The 12976-nt window shown below is 38.2% G+C and overlaps 1 protein-coding gene across 1 annotated transcript in view; it reads left to right on the top strand.

Annotated features, from left to right (window-relative positions):
- Positions 1–255: 255 nt before the first annotated feature.
- The window catches only part of pld1b (phospholipase D1b), a 54806-nt gene continuing 42085 nt past the window's right edge, over positions 256–12976 (top strand). The window contains exon 1 of the mRNA XM_047612267.1: positions 256–367. The gene's annotated coding sequence lies outside the window, so the exon portion shown is untranslated. The remainder of the gene's footprint in view (positions 368–12976) is intronic.

A 12976-nucleotide genomic window follows, 5' to 3' on the forward strand; every position in this document is an offset into this window, starting at 1 on the left:
GCCTACCTTGTATAATATTTCATGCTGTGTGTAATGTAGGGTTCATTCAGAGTTTAAGTATTTTATTTTTAGTAGCCCACCTCTTCGTATTTATGTGTATATGTGAATATGGGTTTTTAGGTGTTATATTTTAGTAAATATAAAATGTATTAATTATATAACATTGAGTCAATATCAAAGACAATTTATACGTTTAATGTAAATGTTGTTGGTTTTCGTGTTCCTGGGGCTTTTATTTTGAAACTGCCCCCACAGACAGTCAGTGTTTTCTGCTGCCGTCTCACATCTGGTGGTTTTTGGTCTCCGACTCACCGCTCCTCAGCTCACTCACTCGCTCACTACGGCCGCTGTCGCTTTACATCAAGAGGTAAGATAGAAAAAAAAACAGACTTCATTTCCCGTCCACTCAGTCTGTCTCTGCGGCTCTCTGACTTTCCTCTTGTTATTATTAGCTGAAAGTTACGCGCGGGTGCGTAAACGCGTGATTAGTGGTGATTTGAAGTTTGTGATTGGAGATACGGAGGCGTCGCTGTGTTATTGTGGCTGATTTTTCTTTTTTTTTATGGCGTGTGAAGGCATCCGTCCTTCCTCTGCAGTGGTCTGAACCCTGCTGCTTCTGCTGCTGCTGCGTTGCGCTGAGCTCTAGGTCGCAGCGGGCACACTCTGAGTTACGAGTTACGGTAAATAAATCAGATGATGAGCCAAACCCCTGGCCTTCGCCCTGGCCACGGCTCCGGAGGCGGTTTGGTGGAGTCTTCCTGAGGGAAATAAGAACGGGTCAAACCTGATCTGAGGAACGCGTCGGTGCGGCACCCTTTTACCCCTCGATACGCTGCAGTTGCACCAAACAACACCACTTCCTCCACATCACGCAGTCCATCACACAGATCATCCGCATATGCATCTCTTCAGGGCTGCTACGGAAACTTTTTTAATTTGTCTTGTCAGCTCGCGATCTGTTTGTTTCTCCTCGTCATCTCTATTTCCCCTTACATGTGATAGACAAACTACATTTAGACTAAGTGGCACCCTGAGCTGAAAACTCCATCTTGTCTGAAGATCCTCAAAACGTCCCTTCTTTCTCAGCTGCTTCCCTCCTCTCTACAAGACTTGTGTTAAGGTTCAACAAGGTGTTTGCTTCATGTTTGCTTCAAGCTGTTGTAATGCTGACAAGTGGATAGGAAGTTTGAGGGAAGAAGACAAAAAGGGGAAATTGAAAAATTTCAAATGATTTATTTTGTTTGGCTTAATGGATGTGAACTGATGTGCTGCACAAAAGCCTGCTCCTACAGTGTGTCACTGTATTGAATGCAGTGGGGCAAAGGTTCCCTCACTGAGGTAATGACTAATGTGTTTGGCTTTGCACCATTGTATACAAGGTAGGATATGCACTGTAATGGCTCTTCCTGCAAACTCCACAGTGTGGGAGTGCTTAATTGACTTTGTGGGTGTGTGTGCTTCTTTATCCTTGCTGGTAGCGGCATGAGTGCTCAAGGGGCAGTGGGTGTGTTGGTTATGGCCTCCCTTTAATCAATATTGCAAGCAGCAAAATGTCATGACATGCAGAACTAAAGAGAGAAATAGTAGATGCTCTGGTGTGAGTCTACTTCCTCTAGGGAACACAAACAAATACGGATATGATACTGATAAGTCACATGATAATGACTTAAGCCATAGTTCTGGTATAGTGACCAAGGTGTCGGTCAGTGTAACCCTAGTTACAATGACTAACATCTTGGTGTGCCCTTCACACTTGGCACTTGTCAGTTAGAAAGTTAGTCCAGAGTCTGTTTGTTTGGAACTGATTATACTTCAGCTGTTCAAATCATTATTGTGTTTGGGTGGACTTTCTGTGGAGATGGACAGAAGAGTAACAGTATTCATACACAGAGCGCTATGGAGTTGTTGTGCTATTCTACATGCACCATGTTGAAATTGCGGTAGGATGATTAGATTAGAGAGATTGCTCTGACTGGTTGTTCATTTCAGAGAACTAGAGCAAGAAGGGAAGCAGAAAGTGATAAAAGTAAATAAAATAACACAGTTGAGGTTTTCTCTTTATCTTCATCTCCTCTGAACATCCAAATCCACAAGTATTTCCACAACAACATGAATGAAGTGTAGACCAATTGATCCGTGTGATTCTGGAGAGGCCAGCCCTTTATTACAGTTGCAGCTCTTCCTATCATCCTAACCTAATAGCAGCTTCCGATTTCCTTTTTAGAATGATGAATACTGCCTGCTCACACAAGTGCGGTGCGTACAGTATGTTTCAGTAGCAATGTGTTCATGTGCCTCATTTTGGTTCAGACACGGGTGACATGAAGCTGTCAGTGTCAGCCTTCGTTGCTGGAAGTTAAATGGTGTTTTGGTGTGTCTGTTTCTTAAAGTGGCTTCTTGAAGATTTCAGTTTCCTTCTCATTAGTGGCAACTCTGGCAATAATCTGTAGTCCCAAATTATGTTAACTCTACAAACAGTGGCTAGGTTTATGTGATAAACTAACTCCACTGATCAGAATAGAACAGCCAGTAGAGAAGTGGTGGAAACCTTAGATAACCATGTAAATACTTGATGTGCAGGTTTCTTTCCAGTTAAATTAAATCCATTATTGCCACGCATGTTTGCACTATGTGAGTTCAACATTAGGTGACCAGCAAAACAACCAGTTGTTCAAACAAGTGTTTTAAAAGATGCACCAAGCTGGTGCACCCAGCTCTGAACCCTGCTGCTTCTGCTGCTGCTGCGTTGCGCTGAGCTCTAGGTCGCAGCGGGCACACTCTGAGTTACGACCATGCACCATTGCTGTCCATGTGGACAGCAATGTTGGAGATGTGGAAATGTTTTGGTCATCTTTTTTTACTCTGTCAATTCTGTGGTGTAAATGAAGTTGGGATAAAACACTTCTTTTTCTGTTATGTCTCTTGCACTTTAAAAGTTCCAACTTAAGTTGGAATCTCTGACCAGAATGATTGATCAGTTTGCAGAAATATCGTCCGTGGAAACACAGCCGCTGTTATCTGTGTGACAGCAGACTGTTAACAGGTTACAGTTGTGTAAAAGTTGTCTGTCTTTTCTGTGTTTGTTCAGCCTTAGTGATGTTTGCTTTCGACTCTATCAGAGGGAAAAATAGTATGCCTCTTCATACACAGCAGAGAGAGTGCATAGTGTCTTATATAGTACAAAGATAAATGCTGGCTGGTGGAAGGCATGTCACTAACTGTTCACGTCTTGCCACCACAGACATCCAGACTTCTAAAGTAATATGTGACAACTTATTTTACCTATTGCAGATGTAGATGGGAGGGGGGGGGGATCTATCCCGAGAGGCCTTTCCAGCGTACACTCTGGACAGGTCAGACGGACAACCATTCACACTCACATTCACACCTATGGCCAATTCAGAATAACTTGTTAACCTAACGAGCATGTCTTTGGTGATGGACGCCCGAGTAGCTGGAAGGAACCCACGCAGGCACAGGGAGAACATGCAGTCTCCCCACAGAAAGGCCCCAGTCAGGCTGGATTCTAACCTGGAAACTTCTTGTTTTGATGCATCAGTGCTTACCACCACCCCACTGTGCTGCCCCATTATTGTGTTTTTTTTTAGTGCTGTGAAAGATTATTTTTTAAATCAGATTAATCACAGAGCTGCTGTGGATTCATGTCAGTTAATTCTGATTAAATTTAATTCATTTTGAATCTATATTAATCGCATCAATTTGCATGAATAAACAGACTAGAGAATATATATACAGTTATTAAACTCCTTCTGCAGCTTCAACAAAACAACTTGAAATAACATTTTGACTTGTTTTTTTTTGTTTGTTTTTTTAAATCTCTATTTCTCCACATTAATGTGGCCTTGTTACTCCCGTTTCAGCAAGCTACTAAGTCAAACTAACTTGTTGACATTGTCTGAATTTTTGACATTATTGTGCTTCTTGTTGTAGCCTTGAACAATGTGTCTTGAGAATGAAGTTGCAAAACCACCAACTAGCGTATACTTCGTGTTAAAAGTGGTATTTTAAGCTGGAAGTTCTTTGGGGAAAGGAAAACTCCTTGCTGCAAAGTGTGTATAATACTTAATGTCAGTTGACTGTTCCATCTTGTTGTCAGATTTCCCATCGAGGAGGCCAACTAGGTGTTAAGCTTCTTCCATCTTTATCCGTTGTTTCTGCTGCCTGTCACTACCGGATCAACTGCACATGCGTGACGGTAACTGTACTTGGACAAACATTCAGAGTCATTCTGTGCAGATGTGTTAATTGCGTTGAGAGATTAATCCCGATGATGGATTAATCCGCGTCAATTTTGACAGCCCTAGATTTTTATTCATTTTTCCTCGCTATTGTTAATGAATGAATGATATCAATTAAATCGTTGTATGCATGACTAGACATGAACATTTGTTATAAATATAAAAGTTATTAAAAATAAGTTTGACTTCTGAAGGGAAACATGAGAAAGAAGTCTCCTAATGTTCTAAAATCTCGAAAAACATTGTGATTGTGAATATTGTCAAGTTCAGAGAAAGTCTGATGGTCTTTAGCCCTCCAACTTGTGTTGCAGTTGTAAAAATGTCTTGAGGTGTCATTTGTGAGGATTTTCTGCTTTTTCAGTCACACAAGGAATTCATTCTTAATATTTGTGGACATCAACACACTGTTTTCTAACATTTTAGCAACAAAACGGTTAATTGAGGGCATAATTGTTAGCTCTTTATGGCATAGGACCAAGAACGTGCACATGCACAACAGCCATGTGTGACAGATCCAAAGACACAGGCCGCTTCTGTAGACTTATTTATTGAAGCATGTCTAAATATATGTGTGTAGGAACCAGCTTTACCAGTTTAAGCAAACCACATAATCCAACAAAGATTCTGACTGAGAACACCGTAGTATTCTGCGAAACCACTTTTATTAAATTCCTTCAAATAGGCCCATACAGGTTTATATGAACATATTCAAATAACGGTTGAATACAGTTTTGTAAATATTTAAGGAAAATAAATGTTGGCATGCAAATGATGTCAGTGTTTTTGAGGATTGTGTGGATTCAAGCATTTATTTGATATAATTAAGTGAATCTAAACTACTGAGTGAGTATACTTAAATCTGAAGTTAATAGTTCATTTAAGAAGGGTGCAATTTGTGTCAAGTAGTGGACACTAATTTAAGTGAATTAAAAAAACTGAACAACTTGGCTCTAATTCACCAATAAGGCAATGGGTTTGCATATTTTTTTAAACTAGTCTCACTTTATTAGATTTTACAGTATATGGAGTTCCACAGGTCAGAAACTCATAATTAAAAACAAATACATTATAATATAACAGTGTTAAACTAAATCTCCTGTTACGTTTATTGGGAACATGTAAACACACAATGAGCACCTTGTTTAGTTCTTCTGGTGTACATTCTGGATTAATAAACCCAATGTAGGACTAAGTCTCACTGGCCAGTTCATTAGGAACAGTAGTGAATGCATTATCATATAACAGTCATGCACTAAATCCTCCTTCGTCACTCTACAGTTGATGTCTAAACAGCACCAGCACCAGCAAATGCAATGAGTCATAGCCCACTGACTACAATGTAAAAATAATAGGAGCATGTGTCCATTCAATAGTTTTACAAACCAACACCTTCACAATAAAAGCACAGTTGAATGAAAAGCTCTAAGTTATTTGAAACTAATGCTGAACTATAGCGTCTTTGCATTAGGGGCCGGTGTGGCATGGCCCCACCAGAGGGCGCTGCTGTGCAGACAAGGATTATCATCTTTTATAAGTTTTCCTGTGTCAAAAATCAATTGCTGCGTATTGGGTTCACGCCATGAGCTGTGCATGGTGTTTTTTATTGTTGTCATGTTATAGTTTTGATCTTGAGTATTTGATATAGTTCATAGTTACCAGAACCTTAATGAAGACAAGATTGAGAGCAGGACTGTTATATTAGAATGTTTTATGAGTGTACCTAAAGAACTGGCAAGTGAACATATATTCTGATGAAGGTTAGTCCTTATAGTCAGTTAGAGGAATAGAATACTCATGTGGACAGAGCTGGGATTTTTACAGTATTTCAGTGACCTCTCAGCCTCCTCCAGCTATTTATTGTGGTGATTGTGTTAGTGAGGGAGTTTCAGCTGAATCCCTGACAAGTTTCATTAAATTAAGCTCACACACTGTTGTGCCACTGGTTTGGCAGGTGAGGGTCAGTGAACTGAGTTGCATTGTTGCGAGTCAGGAGATTGTGATTATCTGCTGGAAAACATATGGCCTGATTCGACGTAGCAAGAAGAAATATTCAGAAAGAAGGTGCTCAGTGATCTTACACTGAAATGGAAGGATAGAAAGGCCTCTGTGGTACCTGCACTTACCTCAGCTGTGTTTGACACACATTTGCAGTGCAAGAAAGAGGAAGTCTGTCGCAAACTGACAGTCACATGCATTATGGAGTCATTAAACTGTCAGATGTTACTTAACTTATGACTACTTATGATCTGTGAAAAAGTGTTGGCCCCCTTCCTGATTTCTTATTTTTTTGCATGTTTGTCACACTTAAATGTTTCAGATCATCCAACAAATTTAGATGTTAGTCAAAGGTAACAAGGTAATAAATAATAAATAAACAGAACAAAAGGATCCCCAAAATGTTTAGGTCGGTCTTTATTTAAAGCATTGCGTGAAGGGTATATACAGCATTTGATTATAATTATAATTATCATTACTTAACCAAAAACTGTTATTAGAAAAACTTCTCATTTCACTGTCAGTTACCGCTGTCTCACAAAATACTAAAAAACTTACAAATGTGAGGAAAGTAGCCAGAGATAGAGAATTCCACTGTTCATTATTATTATTAGGTCTAATAATTGCTGTATTCTAGCCGATCAATTACAGTCTAAGGTCTGTTTTTTTCCCTGTTTAACAGGCTTATTTTCACAACTTGATCACTCTATATTATCCCTTACTGACATCATACCTGTGAATAAATCTCTTATATTTATTATTAAAAATATTTCGTCCAAAAAAAAAATATATATTGGCCATTATTTTAGGAAGGTGACGTTGTATCATAACTACATCATGTGTGCCGTTTTTAACAAATCGTTTGGAAAATCGCTCCAAAAACTTATCACATCATTCTACGTTAAAATCACGGAGTATCTCTTTCCTTCATTAGTTTACATGCACTGTTGTACCAAGTTGCCGGCGGTTTAGGCACGTTCCCTCACAGTCAATTGGGGGGTCTACGTATATATGTCTATGTCAGCACCTGCGTGTGTTGGTTCCATAGCAAGAAATGGAGTGAACCCTCCTCTCAGTCATCTCCTCTCTTTGCCTCAGTGGGGTGGTGCCTTGGGGGTGGGGCTGCTAGCAGCAGAGCCTCAGGAGCAGAGAGAAAGGTAATGCCAGTAGAAATCTGTAGGAATAAATGGGATCATTTCAAAGCCGAATGCCACAGTGTGAGAACATTTTGGATTTAATTGGTGAGTCCATTAACACGGACGAGCCAGTTTGTCACATTGGTTTGAAAGAAGAGCCAATTGAACACCATTAAACAAAACCATCCGGTCCAGTTTTCCCAGCTGGGAAAAAAGTGCATCTGGTGATGCAGGGGAGCCTTCCTCCCAACAGCCCACACTCACTGAGGTGTTTGGTTGACAGAGTAAAGTAAATATAAATGAAACACTGCAAAATGGTGTGCGCTCACAGAAAGTGGAATTCACTACATTACAAAAGAAATGCAACCCTTTCCTGACATTCCATTTTATTATTGTTTTTGTTTGTTTTATTTATTTAGGATATTTCAAAGTTCTTGACATTCTGATTACAATGTTAAATACTCTTGAGAAATAAACGTTTACCAGTTTATCAATTTCGAAAGAGTGTACTTTCATTATTATGCCATATTATAATTTCATTAGTGAAAACAAAATCATTAAAATCATTTTGACATATCATTTATATTACCATAATATCATTTATCGTCACTAATTTGTGGGACAATATATTGTACATATTATCAATATATTACATATTCATCTTATCTGATATAAGATCTGATAAGTGTGGGTGTTGTTGTTGATTGTCTCACTCCAATCCCTTCTTTTAATCGTCAAACCCAAACCAAAGTTGTCTTCGACTGGTAGTGGCTGGTATGTGATAAAACGTCAAGTTAGTGCTTTTGATTTTTCAATTTTGGCCCCAAAAATACAGCAAGATGACGTATTCACAATTGATAGTGACGATGTTTGCCTCAAGCTTCCCTCTGTTTTGCCTCCAGCTAACGTTGTGATGTCACAGTGACGTAGGACATGAAGGGGCCTATAGAGGGTATGCATTGACGTCACTGCCGCCTGGGGCCCCGCCACCCTGAGGGGCAAAACATGGTAACATGTATCAGTAAATACAGCGAGACCGGGAAAAATGTGGATTATCAGATCACATTAAGGAAAATTGGACAATGATCCATACAAACTAGTATTTGGAAAAGTGTTGTGAAGTGAAAAGTGTCATAAAATTGTGTTCATAAAATTGTCTGTGAAGGTTCTCAGTCGTCCAGGTCATGGTCATTGAAATGGCCAATCCTTAGTTTATCTCCTTTTGGCTGACTGAAGTTAGGTGGAGAGTTACCGACACACTTTTCAGTAAGCACGCGCGGAGACGACGCTCATCCAAGTTTGATCATAAATCTCCGGTTGACTTTCAAACGTAACAAAATTAAACAAACTGAATACAAAAGATTCCAAAACAAAGAGTGTGTGGTCAGAAAACTTTAACGCTCCGCCACCTAACCATTTCAAAACATATATTCATAAAAATTAAATAGCCACCTGTCTGTGGGAGGTGCATTGCATACGTCACGTGACGTTCCATTAAAATTGAAAACAAATAAGTATCTTGACGCACGTTGGCTCGATAATTTCCTAAATAATAATTTCTTTTATGAATAGAAATACCATACTTAACTGAAAACAAGTTTATTTATTTTGAAATTATAAATATAAAAATAAATTTAGAACGTGATCTGGCTCCAACAGTAATCCAAAAGACGTTGAATAAGGTCAACTGAAGAAGCTACTTGGATGAGTGGCAAAACGTCTTCAAGAAAATTCTACAAGTCCAGTTGACCTTATTCAATGCCTTTTGGATTATTCATAAAATGAATGACTATACAGAACACTGAGATGTTTACTGTACAGAGCTAAACCACGGATCAAGAGACTCTTAATCAGTTCTATATAGTTAACATCTCAGTGTTTGTATAAAAATCAGTGTTATGCAGAATAGACACCAGGTTCCTGCCACTGCTGCAGGTGCTGGTGTTGTTGTCTTATTTGGAATGGGCATCAGGGTCAGTCCTCCCTTGGTGCATCTAAAAGTATTGATTGAAATAGTCTTATACTAGTCTTATAATAGTCTAGTACTTTTACAATATGGTATAAAGTGCAGATGTTTAACAACTATTAAGATACTATTAAAAACTGCACAGTTCACAATGCCATCTTAAATTACTAATTAAAAGTAGGTAATGAAGTTACTACATTCACTGAGCAACTGTAAAATCATGCAACACATTATACTACATTTTTAAATAGTTTTCCCTCATCTGTATTTTCACCTGGAGGTCTGTGAGTGCTGCTCTGGCTCTGGAAGGTTTTTCAGCAGGTGATCCCTGGCTGCTGCATTCAGGCTGAGTGTGACTTTCACTGCTGATTTCAGAGCTCTCAGCCTGCTGACCTACACTGTCCCTGCTATGGGTTTGTTCATTCTTAATGAAGAAATCTTGGATACCTCCCTTTCTCCTTTTCATTGACACCTTACTATGAAAACACAATGAAAAGCAACACATTACCTGTGTTGCAACAGTGAAGAGCATGTCCACGCTAACTTAGACCAGATGAACAGCAAAGCTCACCACATGTCTATGTCTGTTAAGTATTGTTTAAGAACAGTTTCCCATGCAAACAGAACCAAATGAACTGCGGCAGTAGTTTGCTAAGCTAAACTAGTACAAACCTCTTGCTCTTTGGCACATTTTTGCGTCTTTATCTAGAATCTGGAGCCACTGTTGGTTTTAAAATTATCGTCGGATAGAAGTGAAAATATCTGCTATTATTAAGCAAAAATAACAATATAGACCGGTTAATTCAATCAGTTATTAGAATAACTGGTTGAGTATTTCCACAAGTTGAGCTAGATAGCTACATATTACCTGTTACCTGTTACCTTATCTTATTCTTGTAGTTCTTATCGTTTTACCTTTTTAAACTGATGACTCACAGATATCCACTTTAAAAAAAAAAAAAAAAAGTTCCAGAGACCACCAATTCCAAGGCGACCCACTGCGGCGCCACCTTGGTAAATCTGTTATGGCATTTTTCTTTACTGTTCTGACAATCATTTATTATAGAGGTTGCGTGTGTATGTTTTTTTCTGAATGAGTGAGGTGAAACTCTGCTGACGCAGATTCAACCCTGTTGAGTATAACAGGTCTTTAGTGTGACTCAGGACGGATTGTATTCAAGATTCAAGATCACTTTATCCCCACAGGGAAATCGTTTTGTCCAAGAATCTCAGGATAACAAAGAACATACATGAACCAGACATAGACATAGGAATAAGAGTCAAAATAAAAATACAATAAGGTAAAAATAATCTTAAAATAAATAGAAAAAGAATGAGGTAGTAAGTAAGAATTACAAAAGAAATATACAGTCCTATTTACCTGGGATATACGGCATTTACGTACAGATATGAGATATATAGACAGAGAACCACACTACCAAAGAAATGCTGACAAACAGGCTTAGATGTGACCCAGACCAACTTCAGATGTGGTCTTAATGCATCCTGGGGTTGTTCACACCTGTCTTTTATTGTGGTTATTGAGGTTGCATTCCCCAGATTGGATCTTAATGCAAGGAAGAGGGGCGTTAAGCATAGTAATCTAAGCTTTTAGTGATCTTGAATAACAATCTTTTTTTGACACCCACATGATGTCTTTTATCATGCTAGTATCATGTCAGTGTTGTGCTTTAGTTGGGTTACAGCATTTCCTCTATTAAATTTGTTCTAAGTGACTCCTAGCGAAGCTTTCTGACTTGAGCTGATGAGTTATTAATCACGTGTGCACACTCATGTCTGATTACACAATAAATGGGTTATGCAGTTGATAGAGCTGAGCACTAGGGGGGGCTGTCATATTGTGTCTTAGTTGCTCCACTCTTTATTTCTGACTTTCTGTCAGTCTGGTGTACACTGAAAAAAGTATAACCTTGCACAAACTAAAAAAAAAAAAAAAAAAAAAATATGATGTCCAGACATCACATCTAAAATATTTGACTTCATAGAATCTAAATTGAGTAACTTCTTATGATCTGATTATTTTATGCTGATGTAAACAATAATACTGCACTTGACCCAACCTTAATTCTTTGCTTTGATCCATATTATTTTCTTAACATTTTAGTTATTGAACAAAACTAATAAATTTAAATTGAACCAACCTAATGCATTCACTTTTAACTGAATTATTGTTTTCATTGACACCAGTTAATTTACATATTACAATTTTACATATACCCACTATATTTTTCACATTTTATTTGACTTAACTTCAAAAATAGCTTTTGCTTCCCACCTTATAAACTCTATAAAAAAAGGCACTTAGCCATCAGATTACATTAAATGTATTTATTAATCTTTAACATATGAACCATATGCAACATATTAACTTTAGGCATCTGGCCTTCATTTGTTTTAATGTTTTTAATTTGAGTAACCCTCAACTATGAGATGCTAACTAAAATGTAGCGTATAGCATCCCTACAGGTACTGTAAGGTGGCAAAGGGAGGAGACGGTGGAGAGAAGGAGAGAGAGAGGAGAAAGGTGGGGGAGGGAGGGGGAGGATGGAAAACAGAGGTGGACAGGGGAGAAGAATCAGAATCCAGAATCAGGAGGTCCTGGAGGTTTCTTGCCATTTTTCTCTGGATATGAAAATCAACATGAACAAGCTCCATGCTTTTTTTTAAATTCCAGTGTGAGTTAAATGTATCCTCAGTGTGTCATGGGAAATCCACCCAGGACGACGTCCACAATGTCAAATGGTGCGTTTGGCCAGCGTGCCGAAAGAGAGCTACGGGACTTAACATGTGCTCTGACTGTGCAGTGCGCATGTGCAACTTTCGACTCAAACTAAAAATATTACCTGCAGGTCATGAAGAAAAAAAAAAACTTGATAGAACTAAAAAACATTGTTTTGGGCCCTTTGGACGTATATGTAGTTAAGTATAAATCAAACTTAAGGCCTCTAAATGCAAAAAGAATGAGTTTTATAATTAAATCAATACATTTATCCTGTTTTAAATGTCAGTTATTAGTTTGAATGAACAACTGCATGTTACACATTTGTAGTTGGTAATATTTCATGTATTTGGGAGGCCCTTCAATGAGTCATGTTGATGCTGGCTTCCTGTAGACAAAGTTTCTCATGTATTAGGACGAGGACATGTTTATTCTGGAAAGCAGTGCCTTAAAATGGTTCATTGTTTTGCCCTTTTAACCCTCACATTCTCAAAAAGGAAGTATGCACTGGGAAAAAATGAAAGTCTGTTAAGTCTTAATTTCTGGTCATTTGTGGTATTTTCAAAATGTTCTGTTAAAAAAACGAACTATCCATTAAAATGGACAAACTATTTCTTTAGCAGAACAATTGAACCATCTTTAAGGAGCTTTGAGTTATGTAATTAGGATCATGAAGATCTGAGTTAAGAATGATGGTGAAGCTGATTGCTGTGTTATTGCAAAGACAAAGATGGGCTGACGCATGGTATTGATCCAAAGCTGAACATGTCTTTAGTTTAGTACATTTCACCTATATTCACTTGTTACCAGATTGTTCAAAACATCATTATAAGTTATGTACAACTCAGAGCAATTTATTTCTTGCTTTAGTCCATTAACA

This window comes from Mugil cephalus, chromosome 18, assembly GCF_022458985.1.
Source record: "Mugil cephalus isolate CIBA_MC_2020 chromosome 18, CIBA_Mcephalus_1.1, whole genome shotgun sequence".
In the NCBI taxonomy this organism is placed as follows: Eukaryota; Metazoa; Chordata; class Actinopteri; order Mugiliformes; family Mugilidae; genus Mugil; species Mugil cephalus.